The sequence below is a fragment of the Macrobrachium rosenbergii genome, chromosome 21 (genome assembly GCF_040412425.1).
Source record: "Macrobrachium rosenbergii isolate ZJJX-2024 chromosome 21, ASM4041242v1, whole genome shotgun sequence".
Taxonomy (NCBI): domain Eukaryota; kingdom Metazoa; phylum Arthropoda; class Malacostraca; order Decapoda; family Palaemonidae; genus Macrobrachium; species Macrobrachium rosenbergii.
Window position 1 is genome coordinate 2,152,061 of NC_089761.1, and position 14,892 is coordinate 2,166,952.

A 14,892-nucleotide genomic window follows, 5' to 3' on the forward strand; every position below is an offset into this window, starting at 1 on the left:
GAGACAGGAAGCCAGTGCTACACAAGGGGAAATACCCTTGATGCAGGAGTGTCTGACTAGGAAGGAGTAGCTGTTGATTTATGGAAGGCTGGTATAAGATGGGATTGTATAAGATGGGAGGACTATATAAGGAGATACACAGAAGTGTTGGTGAAAGTGAAGATTGAAGATCCAGCACAGGGTGGATGCTAAAGAAGAGAGTACTTTGGTGTTGGGTGATACGAGTAGTATAGTGATGAGTGTGCAGCTTCATGTGATTGCTTTTGGGTGGTTGGTGATGCTTTGTTGATGAAGAAAAGTGACTGTGATCACATTAACATAATGGATTAGAAGCTATGCTAAGTGGTGTCAATATTGTATTGAAGTGGAGACAATAGAATATTAAGATACTGACAGATTCACCAACAGTGCACAGATGGATAGGAGAGTTCGAATGAAGGAGGTGTGGAGATGCTCATCAAGCGAAGGTTGGATATGCTGCAGAGCTTTATTAAGGAGTTCATAATAAAGAGTAAGGTGGATGTGCTAAGGAGAGTATGAAAGAATTGGTAATCTATTGGAGATGGGACATTCGAAGAGTAATAAGAAATGTGCTGTCTTAGGGATGTAAATTTGGAATAGGTGCAGAAGGTACTTCATATGGGAGCAGAGTGCCAGTTATACTTTGCCAGAAAGGTGAACCCACTGGTAACAAGGCAGGAAGAGCAAAGGTAGAGCAATCTTGCAAAAGATATCAGTCAATATTCCCAGCTTTACTGGTGTATATAAAACGGGATACTGGAGAAAAAAATGGAGTAGGCTTGCTGTGGATATAGACTACTACAGGCATGGGGTATGTTTATCAAGTTTTAGTTATGGTTTGGTTTGTATGCAGTGGAAGAAACTTAAGTGAGATTCTTCTGAGTGTATTGTTGAGGTGTTAAATGAAGTATTCTTTGAGAGGTGACCTACTGGAGAAGTGTTGCTTGACAGTGCTTTAGCTTTTAGGTCCGAGTTGGTGGAAGAAATGTATGAAAAATGGAGTGTGCGGAGATTTTCCAGGTTGTGTATCAATCAAGTTGTAACAGGATTGTTGAAAAGCAGCACAATGATTCAATCATAAGTAGGTTTTTACTTTCTCCTAAGTTCCTTTATCATTGCTTCTATGAAAACACTGAATATATTCATAAGCACATTCAGGTCTCCATCAGCTTCTAGGTATAACAATTAGATTATCCTTCACATCATTTATTCATGTTTTACCAAAATGTTCCACTCAACGGTACTTCTCTTCTTCTGGTGTTATTATTGACCAACCCTCTCTTTGACAAGTATTTTCCTCTTTTTCTCTTCACCCATGGATATTTCATCAATAATTCTATGGGCTAAACTAACCCCAATACCACTCCCTGAACAAATGGCTGCACCAGCATTATCAGCCTTTCAGTCCAAATATTTTTGCTTGCCTCTTCTTGATCTTTTTTAACCCTGCTATCTAGACCTGAGTATATGATATGTTCTACTTTGCTCTTTTTATCTGCTGGCTGAAATTTGTCTGCATGTAAATTTTTCTTTTGTTTATTCTTTATTGTATCCCAGGTCTCATATGATATCCAAGGTCTTGTTTACTCTAAATCCCAGTAATTCTCCAGCACACTGATATACATTCTTGATTCATCGCCTGCCCCTCCTTAAATATGGTTTCTAGAATTGCAAGTCTATTTTGACATTCAGTTGCAAAAACCCCTCGATATTCACTTTCACGCAGCTTAATTGTATCAAATGTAGTGATGTGTCACCTTTTTGATAAGTGCTTTTAGTTTCAGCTGTAGAGTAACAATGACAGGCTGGTGACCATTGCCAACATATGCGCCTATGTAGCTCTTAACATTTCTTGTTGGTCTTTCTCTCTTTTGATGAATAACCATACAATCCATTTTGTTTCAGTGATTACCAACTGAAGATGTCCATTGGAATTTCAGGGATGTCCTTTTGGTGAGAAAGAGTACCCCAATTTTCAAATTAGCTGCTGAACATAAACTGATACATTGTACCCCAATTCGTTTGCATTCTTTCTCTGACCTTTTTATCCATTACAGCCTCCACACCTTCCATGTTCCCACCAACTTTTGTATTCGTACCTCCTTCTGGTGTTTCATCTGTAACATTGTGCAGTTCTATATGAAATTCATCTTTTATTTCTCGGGACATCATCCATTGGTGCGTAACACACTATAGTAATTATATTGCATTTTTCATTTAAATCTTGACAGCATAAATCTACTGTCAAGTCAGTCAGCGCCATGTCTGCATTTGGCTTTGCGACCATGCCTGCTTCTTTACCAACTGCACCTTAGCTTCATGAGTAAATAAATAGTTTGCTCCCTTTCAGGCTCTGTTTTCCTATTCCTCTGCGCTGTGGTTCACAGTCACGTGATTTATATAGCTTAGATTTTATCTACTGGATGCATTTTGTTCATTGGGTATTTTGAACGTACTTTGTCCACTGGATATTTTGTACATGGGTATACTTTGACTACTGGTACGTCTTGTTCACTGGATGTACTTTGTTCACTGGGTTCATTTTGTATCTAGGTATATATATACTGGGTGGTATATTTTGTCATTTTGCTTCTCTGCAGTCTTACAGAGGACTATACGGCATTCACTTAAGCCATATCTCATAAGCGGCAGTAGTGATAAGATCGAACAAAACGAAATGTCTATGGCCTTGCAGCATCCGCCAGGCAACATCCTCTTGCAGGCTCAGGGAAGATTTTCATTCCTTTACTTAGCTCACCTGTTATGCAATACAGGCAAATTTTGAAAACATGAATTGACTGTACAACTATAACAAGATTTTCAAAACAGTTTTTTAAGGCAATTACGCCATCTCTTAGAATAAATAGATTATTGCCATAATAACGTTCTCCTGAATGTGATAGAGCTTTCATAGTTTAGGGAAATCTTGATATAAGAAGAGATACTGGGCCTCTGTGAATAATATATCAAAATACTTCCGTGACCATGTCGATGTCAGCAGAAGGGAGCGATGCGAGATGGGTACACTGGATCAGTGTCCTCTTTGCCGTGACATTTACTCTAAACTACTGCATAAAACCAGATTATGACCACGGCACTTTTTATTTTATTTTAATAAGCAATGAAGAAGCTTTGAAATCTGGAAGTTCCTAAAAAAAAAAAAAAAAGATGAAGGATTTGAAACCCCCAAAACTTTCAGGCTTACAGACTGCTCTTGCCTTTCATATTGAGGATGACTACACTGTGACAGTGATGATGAAAACAACCGTCTCTCTCTCTCTCTCTCTGTATAAATAAGCTAGGGCACAGCTGCTCTCATTTAAGTACCTACGGCGGAAATTGGGAAATTCGTTTGGGTACTGACAAAGGAAAAAGATTAAAGAACACCTCTTTCTGTAAAGTAGACAAAATAAATGATCTTAGAAAACCGTTGCATGTGGTATGCAAAACAAATAAAATTAAGGCTGAAAAAATGAAAATAATTAACACCAAAGAATAAATATGGAATGAAAATTTTCATTCAAAGCCCCTAAAATTCAAGTTGTAAAAATTATGTCAGTTCATTTTATTGATGAAAGAAATAACTCTTAGTTTCAGAGAGACGAAATGTTTCTGAATCTGGTTCACACAAAAAAACTATATTATTTATACAAAAGAAAACCGGGTATAAGGGTAACCTAGAAACAAAATTAGTGAAAAGGACTGAAGAAATAAACAATTTGTTTAAAATGTTATTTCTGATTTTGAAAACAAAACTGCTTCATTCTTTTGTACAACATCAGAGTCAAATATTGTTGATGCATATATCCTAGAGAAACAGATATAATAAATAATTAATCATTATAAAGTCAATATTCCTTAGACTTGAATTTCCTCCTTGGTCTGAATTGCCTCCTTGGTCTGAATTTCCGCCTTGGTCTGAATTTCCTCCTTGGTCTGAATTTCCTCCTTGGTCTGAATTGCCTCGTTGGTCTGAAATTCCTCCTTGGCCTGAATATCCTCCTTGGTCTGAATTTCGTCCTTGGTCTGAATTGCCTCCTTGGTCTGAATTGCCTCGTTGGTCTGAAATTCCTCCTTGGCCTGAATATCCTCCTTGGTCTGAATTTCGTCCTTGGTCTGAATTGCCTCCTTCGTCTGAAATTCCTCCTTGGCCTGAATATCCTCCTTGGTCTGAATTTCCTCCTTGGTCTGAATTGCCTCCTTGGTCTGAATTGCCTCCTTGGTCTGAATTTCCTGCCGAAATGTGGGGTGGACAGACGTCCTCGATGACGCCAATTAAAACTTTACTTTTTCTTTTTAAATCTTATGCTTACATCTGGAAATGAAATCCGACCAATTATGTTTTTTATGCATTGAATTACAGTAAATGACATGGTACAATAATTATTGTGTAAAACATCTCTGAAAAATGGCAAACTCACCCCTCCCCTTTTCGGTAGTCTCTGCGTTTCCACAAACCTTCCCGGGTTACGGATTACTGTGGAAGCAAGGGCCACGCCAGCGCAGGCTGGTTTAACAAACTAACCAACCTTCCCGGACAATCTGAAAGCACCCCGTGTTCATCATAATTCTATGTATGAGGACTAATGTTCTATATTAAATTTGACCCCAGTATCACTGCCATAACTGATAATAAATAAAATATGGTATAAAACATGAAATGCTATTTGTTGACTTATATTCACCGACATACATTCAAGTGCACACTTGAGTTGGGCAGAAATGCAAACAATGATTCGTGAAAGAGAAGAATATTTAGACTGGTTTCATGGGAGCCAAATCTGGGGGAGTTGCCCCTTTTCTACCACACCGAGAGCATACATTTATCGAAAGCTATTTGGACTTAAAAACAGTGGAGGATGTGTTGCCACTCAAAAACAAGGCAGTTAATGACTGACAAGAATTAAGGAGTAAGTTATCTACAGTGGAAGGAAATGAATAAAAGAGGAAAAACGCAACGAGGGTACTAACATTCCACAGACACTGAATCAAAGTTGAACTGATGAAAACTTGAGTATTTAATTTTTTTGATATAAATTTAAAGTTGAAATGTGCTGTTTATTGTTTGGTTCGATCTCCTAGTTTTCTAAGTTGCTCTAAGTGTACAGACAAATTTAGCTGTTACAGTTATGTGCACATTTAATAGGTTTGGAATAAAATCCAAATCGAAAACTTGAAGCGCTTACTGTATACATAAAGTGCAGCTCTCTCAAAGGCATCAGTGTTTCTAGAATTATTTTCTTCGCGTGGGCGCCGCATGGCTGGGGCCTTGCCTTGAGGGACTTGGAATCTCACTTGTAATCGGTGATGTGTCGAGTTTTAAGAGTGGTAATCTCAGACTTGCGAAAGGATGAAATAAAATTTGGAACTCCCAGTTCAAATGTCAATGTTAAAAATTTTAACGTCTTCACTATTTTATTTTGGTTTTGTCTCTTCCTAAAGTTAACTCGTACGCTTATTATCTGGAAGGGTTTATTTTCGGACACTCGGAGTCCTTAGTTTTTCTTCCATTTTCTTTGATGTATATTATTTCAAGAAAACAACTGAATGTGAGTACTTATATGAATATATTAAAGATCACTTTTGACCAATAAAGTTCCTTGATTTTTTGATTTGTGAAAAAGTAAAAGTTCTAACGGATAGTTATTCTCTTCACAAAGCCATGCAGTATGAGAACTAAACAAGGTTATGTTCAAGAAATTTAACTTTCGAACAACATTTCTTGATTTCTAGGATCTGATTGTTTAAGAAATCTAAATTCCAGGGGACTGTTATTCTTTTCAAAGAGTATCCTTACGACTTTGTTAAAGGAAATGCATATTTCTACCAATCAGAGGACTCTATATATTAATGGCCATTTGATATATCTCTGATTGATAATAACAGATGCAATGTTTCTAATGTTGTTTCTGCGCCATAAAACATTTATAACGATCTGAATACAATATTTTCACAATTAAAACGTTAAAAAACATTATATTTTTGTGAATATTTCGCTGAATTCTTATTATTGTTTTTCACAATAAGCTTTTCGTTTAGACCGAAAATTAACAGATTCTGCGAAAACCTCGACTTTCGAGTGTAAATGTCACTCGTAACCAAAGACCACTATTATGAAGCAATACACGTATCAGATGCTATAAATACTGGTCGATTTCCTTGGGGTTATATAGGGGCTTCAGAATGGTGTTTACATACAATTCTTTACAAGTAAGGTAGTTCAGCAAGAAGAACTAGATACAAAACTTAGCGTTAAAAATTGAGAATGGTTGTCTGATTTGTATTTTATGGGTTTTATGACCTCAAACTAGTTCATCCCAATTCAGATAAATATGCTTGAAATTAGTCTACACTTAATTAACATCCTATGTGAATTTCACGTCTCTATAATGTCATAGCACATGGTAGCAATACTGGCTACTGGTAAGGCAAATGGCAGAAGATTATGTTTAAGATAGTCTTCACTTCTGTACCATTTATGGTTCTCTCAATCTAACAACTTTAAATAAGGTCATATTCATTGTTGCAGTTGTAGAATAAAGGCTAACTAGAAACCTTAATTTCTCTCAAGTGTCTTGAGAGAACTGAACATATTTTCTATTGTAAACCCTCGTTTATCCTTATTTGTGCTATCCAGGCATCGAAATTATTTGGAGGGTCTGCAGCACCATACACATGAAATATAATATAATGAATAAAAAAAAAGAACCATGCCTATAGGTTGTAATGCTGTGTTGGGTGAAAGAGGCGAAGGTAATGCTTTTGCAGTCACCAGCACACTGAGAAAGGGGTTTTGTAGGAGTGGAAGACCGATACAAGTGTTTCTAGTGCAGCAGATAATTGCATATTTCATAAGAATCGTTCAGATAGTGAAACAAGCATGAAATTTTTGCACAAGTGCTCTTTAAAGTTCCCTCTATCAGAAAAGGGCGCTGGCACGCAAAAATTTAATATGGCGGCCAAATTCCAAGATGGCGGCCAGTATCGACAGATTTTGGCTAATTTTTCACTAGAATGGCATGTATTTGCTTCTAGCAATATGGTAAAGCTCTTCCATACTATTTTTGTGAATATTATGTTTCTGTAGCTTCCCAGTACAGTTTACCTTTAAATATGGGGGCTATATGGCTGCCAAGAAAAGGTAGAAACAATAATTATAATGAGAAATAATGCCCGTTCAACAATTATCGTTTTAAGCATGGATCTTGGTTTCTGTGGTTTTAGATCCTAATGAGGCCATCTCTTTCGAATAACTCATCAATTTTGAAGGAAAATTAATAAATGTAAAAGAGTGTATGTCTGCACACACAACCAGGGCACACTGGTGACATCACTGCTGTGTAACTCAGCATGGGGTTCAGTGCCAGCTAATCCAGCTTTACTAATCCTGTAGTCTTAGACTAGTAGTTGTAGTATAGTTTAGTTTAGTGTCCCAAATGCTTTCTAACAGCCCCAGACCAGCTATAGTTAGATAGCCGCACCTGAATAGACAGGATGCCAGCGCGGGAGAGCTCTGGTGGAGGCAGAGTTGCTTCATCTGGAACTGCAGAATCCTTCCTGTCGGCTGCAAGTGTAACCAGGACACGGCAGATGCACCAGGTTACAGCCTCTAGTTTGCACAAACTCCTGAGGACAGCATACACTGACTACTGTGCTGAGAAAGCAAACAACAATGAGCAGGCATTAGAGTTTGAGGTGGTGTGACCTTCGAAGACAGCAGAGTCCACAGTTCCACTTCTGGCACATGGTGTTGTCTATGGAACTTGTGATATTCCTACTGATCAGGTCCTTCCGTGAGGCCAATTTTGTCCTCTACTGCCAGGCATTGCATGAGCTGATACCCTACTTCTTTTCCAACAATAATACAAACTATGCTCGTTGGCTGCCTATTCACCTCAGGGACATGCTTACCTAGAGAGTTCACACCCAGAGTTGCACAAGGAGTTCAAGGCTGGCAACTTTGTTGTGCACAAGACCAGTCGCCAGTTCTCAGCAATGGCTCTTGACCAAGCTCATGAGCAGACCAATGCCTTTATAAAGGCTGATGGCGGAGCCATTGGGCTGACTGAAGATCCGTCAGCACTCAGAAGATGGATGGTGGCTGGCCCAGAGATCATCCGCTTGGTGTCTGCATACGAAACAGAGGTTCAAAGTAAGGAGTCTAATGAGCAGACAACACACCATGAACAAACACCTCATGCGCAGAAGACATTCTTGGAGAGAGTCAGCAAGCTGTCATTGGCTTTGCAACACTTGGGAAGTCCTTTTCAGGAAGAGAGCCAGGATCTGTATTCATTGACAACAAAGACATTGCCCACCCCAGCTCAGCAGAACTTCTACAGACACACCTTGACAGAGGCCGCACTAAATTTCAGAAGTTTTCAGACTCTTTGGCAAACAATGCAGTCTCCTTCTATGAGCCGATAAAAGAAGAACAGAACTGACTTCTTCAGGCAAGAAGCTGCTCCTGTAGAACAGTCAAAGCAGAAACTTTGAAGGAGGATTGCCAGCTTTCTCAGAGCTATTTATATCCTGTCAGAGCCGTGAATGTGATCTGCAGGAATTCTTCCAGCACGAGAATCAAACATTCCCAGCTTCCTTAGTGAGGGTGGTAGGCTGTACACATGTCAGAAGTCTCAGCTGACCTCGGTCCTGAGAGTCATGTTACACTAGAAGACAAAGAACCAAAGACTGATGTCCTTATTGTAGATGGATCAGCTTTGGTCCATGCTTGCCACCAAAGAAAGGAAAAGACCTTTGAGGGCTATGCACTTTATGACTTCTTGCCTGTGATACAATCCTATAGCAGCAAGTACACATCATCACATCTTGTATTTGATGTATACAATACATCCAGCCTCAAAGCTGAGACCAGGCTCCAACGTGGTCAAGGAGGAAGGCGCAAGGTGACAGACAAGAACACAATTCCATCCAACTGGCGCAATTTCCTAAGACACGATGCCAACAAGACAGAGTTGTTCCAGTTCCTGGCAGACAAAGTTGCCCAGATGTCTGCCACAAATGTTGTCATTGCCACGAAAGGGTCTGCTGTCCTCAGCACTCATGAGGCTAGTCTTCAGGGACTGGAAAAGTGCTCTCATGAGGAAGCTGACACCCGCATCTTTCTCCATGCCAAATATGCCACAGAACATGGAGCCAAGACCATCACGGTTAAAGCAAATGACACAGATGTTCTTGTCGTTGCAGTCAGTGCTTTCTCCACTCTCCACAATCTAGGGCTAGAGAAGCTATGGGGTGGCATTTGGCCAAGGCCAGAGCCTGCGCTGGATTGCTGTGCATGACCTGTGCAACTCTCTGGGCCAGGAGAAGGTGAATGGCATGCTCTTCTTCCATGCGATTTCACAGGCTGTGATACAGTGTCAGCCTTCCGGAGCAAGGGCAAGAAGACCGCCTGGCAGACATGGAACATCTTTCCAGAGGCCTCCACTGTGTTCTCCAAACTGAGTCACTACCCTCTCAGAGTGGAAGAGAGTGACCTGAAGGTCCTGGAGAGGTTTGTCATACTTATGTATGAAAGATCCAGCACTGCTGGCACTGTGGATGAGGCTAGACTTGATATGTTTGCCAGAAAACAAAGGGCATGAGGCCATTCCACCAACCAGGGGAGCTCTCCTCCAACACACCAAGCGTGCTGCACCAGGCTGGTTGTGTGTGGGGCAGGCCACCCAGTGTCAGCCACAGCCAGAGAACCCCTGCTGAGTGGGGATGGCAAAAGTCTGGTGAAGCATGGCAAGTCCTCTGGATAACCAACTCGCCCTTAGCCAAGAGTTGCCAACAGCTTACCAAATGTGGATGCAAAGCAGGCTGTCGGGAAAGGTGCAAGTGCTACAAGCTGGGTCTTCCCTGCACAGCTCTGTGCACTTGCAAATGAAGTCTAGATAAATATTGCCTCTCTTCAGTAGATAATCTAGCTTGAGCATCCAACGTCATGCTATGCCTACCTTCTTATCCTCGAATTTTTCAAAGGTGTAGGTTGAGAGACCTATACATAGATTGGTTGCGTTTAGTCCGTATTTCTCTTCTTTTCTTTTTATGGTTACAGTCTTAAACACAATGTTGTATGTGACCATACCATTACTATTTCAGTTGAAAATAGCATATTAGTTAAACTGTCTGATCACATGAATATACCATTAAATAAAAACAGTTGGTCTCTATGTCTGCTAGCGCTGTGGATAGAAAAAAAAACTTTTATGGCAACCATTTTGTACGCCATCTTGGTTAATTCATTTAGTAAGGGTTTTCAATAAAATGTGTGGTATGGAACATTTTATAACCTAAAGTCGAGGTTTAAAAAAAAAACTGGCATATTCCATCTAATAGATGCTCCCAAACCAGTGAATCTCAACATAGATGGCGGCCATTTTGAAAAAATAGCCGCCATCTTGATTTTTCAGGTGGCCAGCGCCCTTTTCTAAGAGAGCGTAGTCTTAGGAATGTTTGTGCCAAATTTCATGCTTGTTTCACTATCTGAACGATTTTTACAGCAATCTGCTGCACTATTCTGGGGTGTGGTCGTTGGAGGGCTGGGGGAGCTGAGTGGGGAGGTTGCCAAGCCTTCCTTTGTCCTCTTGAGAGCAGTCGATCCTGTTATTGGCTTGAAAGTACTATATCATTTAATGTGTCATCACACGTCGCTTTGTTTATCGCTTTTAAGTGGTTGAGAGAGGTGCATCATTACAAGAACAATGTATATATGGTAGAAGTTGTGTGGGTTGGCAAGCACTCATGAACTTGTAAGCTTTCGCGCTATCGGTGCTCAAGCAATACGTCATTGCATGTCATTATGTTTATTGCCTTTAAATGGCTGATAGAGATATACAGTAGGTCATGATAACATCACAGGAGTCTCCTTCCCTCATTGGCTACGTTCGAAGAGTACCATATACGGTTTGTGGCAAAGCTGGCTCCGCTCTTGCATTCAGTTGCCCGTCAATTTTTATTTTGCATGTCAAACAGTTACCGAGTGATCGTGTGTCACATTTCTCCCTCAAATATTGTTGCTTTTGCTGCTGTACCTACAGTACTGCTGATGCTGTTATTACTGTGTGTGATGCTGAGTACTGTACTTTGTGCAAGGCCCAACCACCTCCTAAGTGGCCCAGGAAATCATGGAGGGAATTGAGGCCTACTGGCCGATGTCTTGCATCATGGAAGAGTAAGCTGCAGCAGTCTACCTTGCAGGCCATCGAGGCTGCCAAGGACAAGCTGAAGAAGTATGTAATAGACTTTGGGAAGATGTCCAAGAGCGAGGCCTACAAGGTGATGGCCAAGCCTCACCATGAGAAAAGTGAACAGTCAACCTTGCTGGAGTGCGTGCTGGAGTGAGTACTGGAGTGCATGCAGGGTCACTGAATTACTTCCATGAAGTTAACAGGTCTGCACAGGGTGCAGATTTCAACCCTTTTGCTGTGAGCCCGTTATTGTCACTAGTGACAAGATCAGTGTCCTGCTAATTGCATAACTGACTAATTTTCTCCTGTTTATATTTGTACTTTGATAGTTTATTATTTCCATTACTTTTATAGTATTATGTTGCACTGTTATGTTGTTATAAAATTTTGTTATAGTAAAGTGCTAAGATATGCAAATTATATGTAAGTAATTATTTAAATACTTGTAAAAATGAATTATGTAGCTTTTATTAGTAATTCATTTCAATATAAGTACCCTTTATCAATATGTTCTATCAGAGAGTTGCACTAGCTTATGAGTTGGTGTGTGACCCTGATGAGTGTAAATCAGCTGAGAGTTGTTATATGGTAGCAGTTGCAGAGAGGCAGCATCAAGATTACCCAGACGAATGAACACAACCTCTGATTTATGCATCCTGGGAATCTACCCCTTCTTCATGTTAGGGGTTACAAAAACGATTGTGAAATGCTATCAAGAAGTGACCGGGATTCGATGAGCCCTCAGGTAGAATTAATAGGTTTCCCTTAAGTACAGAGACCAGGCATCACCCTCCCACATGATAAAAGCCACATCGGTGCCAGTACATCATGAGAGGGAAGTAGAAAAGGAATTAACAAATAAGGGATGAAGTGATAGTCAAGGGAAGCGAATCCAGGGGCCTCTCCAATCATGATGGTTAAAAAGGAGGATACTCACTTAGAATATTTGTAGATTACGGGTGTTTGCAAGCCATAACAAAGGATAATGCCTTTCCTTTGCGCTCTATCGAGGTCTCGTTGGTTGAAGTTAGAAATAGTATGTTTTTCTACTTTTGATTTTTAAATCTTGTTATCGTCAAATGCCCACAGAGGAGAGTAGTAGAGAAAAACTGCCTCCATAGGAAAAGATAAATGATTCCAATATAACTACTTACCTTTTGGTGTGGAGAATGCCGCAGACATTCCTCAAATGTAAAAGGCCGGGTGCACATTGAGACGCAGGGCAGGGCAGAGCAGGGCAGACTCAGGGCAGGGCAGGGCAGGTCAGCATAGGCGTGGTGGGCACAATGGGAAGCAGTCTGTAGTCCTATGTAGGTCCTGTGATCATGGCTGCCGCTCATGATTACCTGAGAAACCTCAGCTCAGAATCTGACTCGGAAAATGAATTCGAGAATACTTTGTTATTATATGACATTTGTAGGGGAAAGAGGTCACTGTGGAGGAGTGAGTACATGGCCAAGAGGAATACCCATGGTGCATTTGGTTTAACATCTGAGTTGAGTTATGAAAAATTCAAGAATTATTTCAGATTAAGCAGAGAACAATTTGATGAGGTGCATAACATGATACAAAGTGACATATCATCTGAAGGTTGCAACGCCCAAAAAACCAATCAGGAGTAGAGAAAAACTGGCTGTGTTTTTAAGATAAGTTTTATTTTCCCTCACATCTGTCTTTCAGCAATATAGGAACGGAGGAAAAAATCATCTGATGAACAAGTCCCTTTTCTTTTGACCTGTAATAATGCCTCCATAATGTCATTATAATGGATAATTGTAAAAAAGAAAAATAACAGGGAAAACAGTGTTGATAAGAAGCACACAGGTCTTTCCGAGAGATTCATCAGAAATTAACAAAATCATCAGACATAATGATGACTTTCACATCATATGGTAATTTGGTGGATTACTGAGCGAGTTACTTCCTGTGCTGTCCTGCTTGACAATGTGCGCGCTTACATTTAAAATAGTGAAATGCAGTTTTCTGCCCTGCTCTGTGCCGCGTTGCCTGTGTCGCCTGCGTCTCAATGTTCGCCTGGCCTCATAATGTCAATGTAAATCTTGGTAGGTCATCAAAGTGTTTTGTGTATCTAAATGACATTATTCCTGCATTATAGGAACACAAAAACAATCTTGTAAGAGTGCTGAAGTGTGTCGTGGGTAGATGCAATTATGTTGAAATATATTGAAAAAGAAATATCTCTTTACCAAGACGTGACTGCTTCTAATGTTTGCTCGAGGATGTCATCACCAGTCAGTTACTGTTGTCAACGCCTCGTGGACAATTTGCGATTCGATGAAAATCCGTTCTTGTGGAAACGACACCACGTGGTATCTCATGCCATGCCTTTGTGACATGGCACAATATTCGATCCGCAATGAATTAGAAAATTTGTTCTAGAAGCTTCTATGGCGTGACCAGAAAGGGGCGGTTATTAAGGAGTATCCCCTTCAGACGACTTTCACCCCTATTTCCATAAAATCTTGTCCTGCCCGAAACGAAGAGAAGCAGCCAGCCCTTCCTGCTTGTGATGAGAAGTCCCTAAGCCCTCCCGGTTCGAGACGAGGTGAAGCAGCGAGCCCTACATGCCAGTGACGAAGAAAAGTAGTCAGCCCTTCCTGCTGGTATGGAGAAGTCGCTAAGCCCTTCCTGCCTGTGACAAGGTGAAGCGGTCAGCCCTTCCTGCCTGTAGCGAGGACGAGTCGCCAGCCCTTCCGGCCCTCCATTTGCACAATCTCCAGATTCCTGGAGAAACAGCATTCGCTGCCTCATCCTGAAGACTTCCACTTTTTGACAACTACGAGCCCGTGTTCATCATACCATACCAGCAACATCTCTGCTGAGTTCCCAGCCACCCTCTGTGACGTCTTTAAGCCCGAGGTCATCGTGCTAGCATCATCTCTTCAGCTGAAACCCCAGCCACGAAGGATAACTCACCAACTCACCATTTAAGTATTAAGATTGCTCTACCTTGCAACCTGTTCCCCCATCTGTAATGCTTAGATTTGTTTTGTTTAGTGTTACGTTGAATAAGAGCAAAGGGGAAACAACATTTCGTTTTCTTCGTAAATAATATTGTGGATAAATGTGTTGTAGTGTTGTGTGAGTTTCTTTTATATTCATTTCCCATATTTCAATTGCTGGTGATGAAAAATGATTGTTTAGAGTTTGAAAGAACGTGGAATGATTCTTGGATCGTGACAAAGGGCCTTAAAAATAAAAATTTCTTGAAAAGGAGATAGAGTCCCTTGGATATATGGTGACATTAGACGGCATTTGGACTTGCTCTAAAGTAGAGGCCAACAAAGAATTCTCCTTCACAAGCGATTACCGTAAGTTTATAAGAAACTTCTTCGAAATAGCTGGACCAATGGACTTATCAAGTAAACAGATAGAGGCTTTCCAAAGGTTAAAATACAGTAAATACTCACAAGTAACGAAACGTTAACTTACCCAAAGGTTGATTGGTCTTTTTTGTGACAATCAACTATTGTGACATAGAAAGTGACATGGAAGTTATTTCTCAAACTAATGATCAGAACAGGGAAAGACCAACTCGTTTTGCATTCCATACGTTAAAAAGAGCCGAGCAGAACTACAGTACCTTTGCAGATCTGGCTATCCCATATAGATTACTATCTACATAACAAGAAGAATCTTCATGCCTCTAACTTCT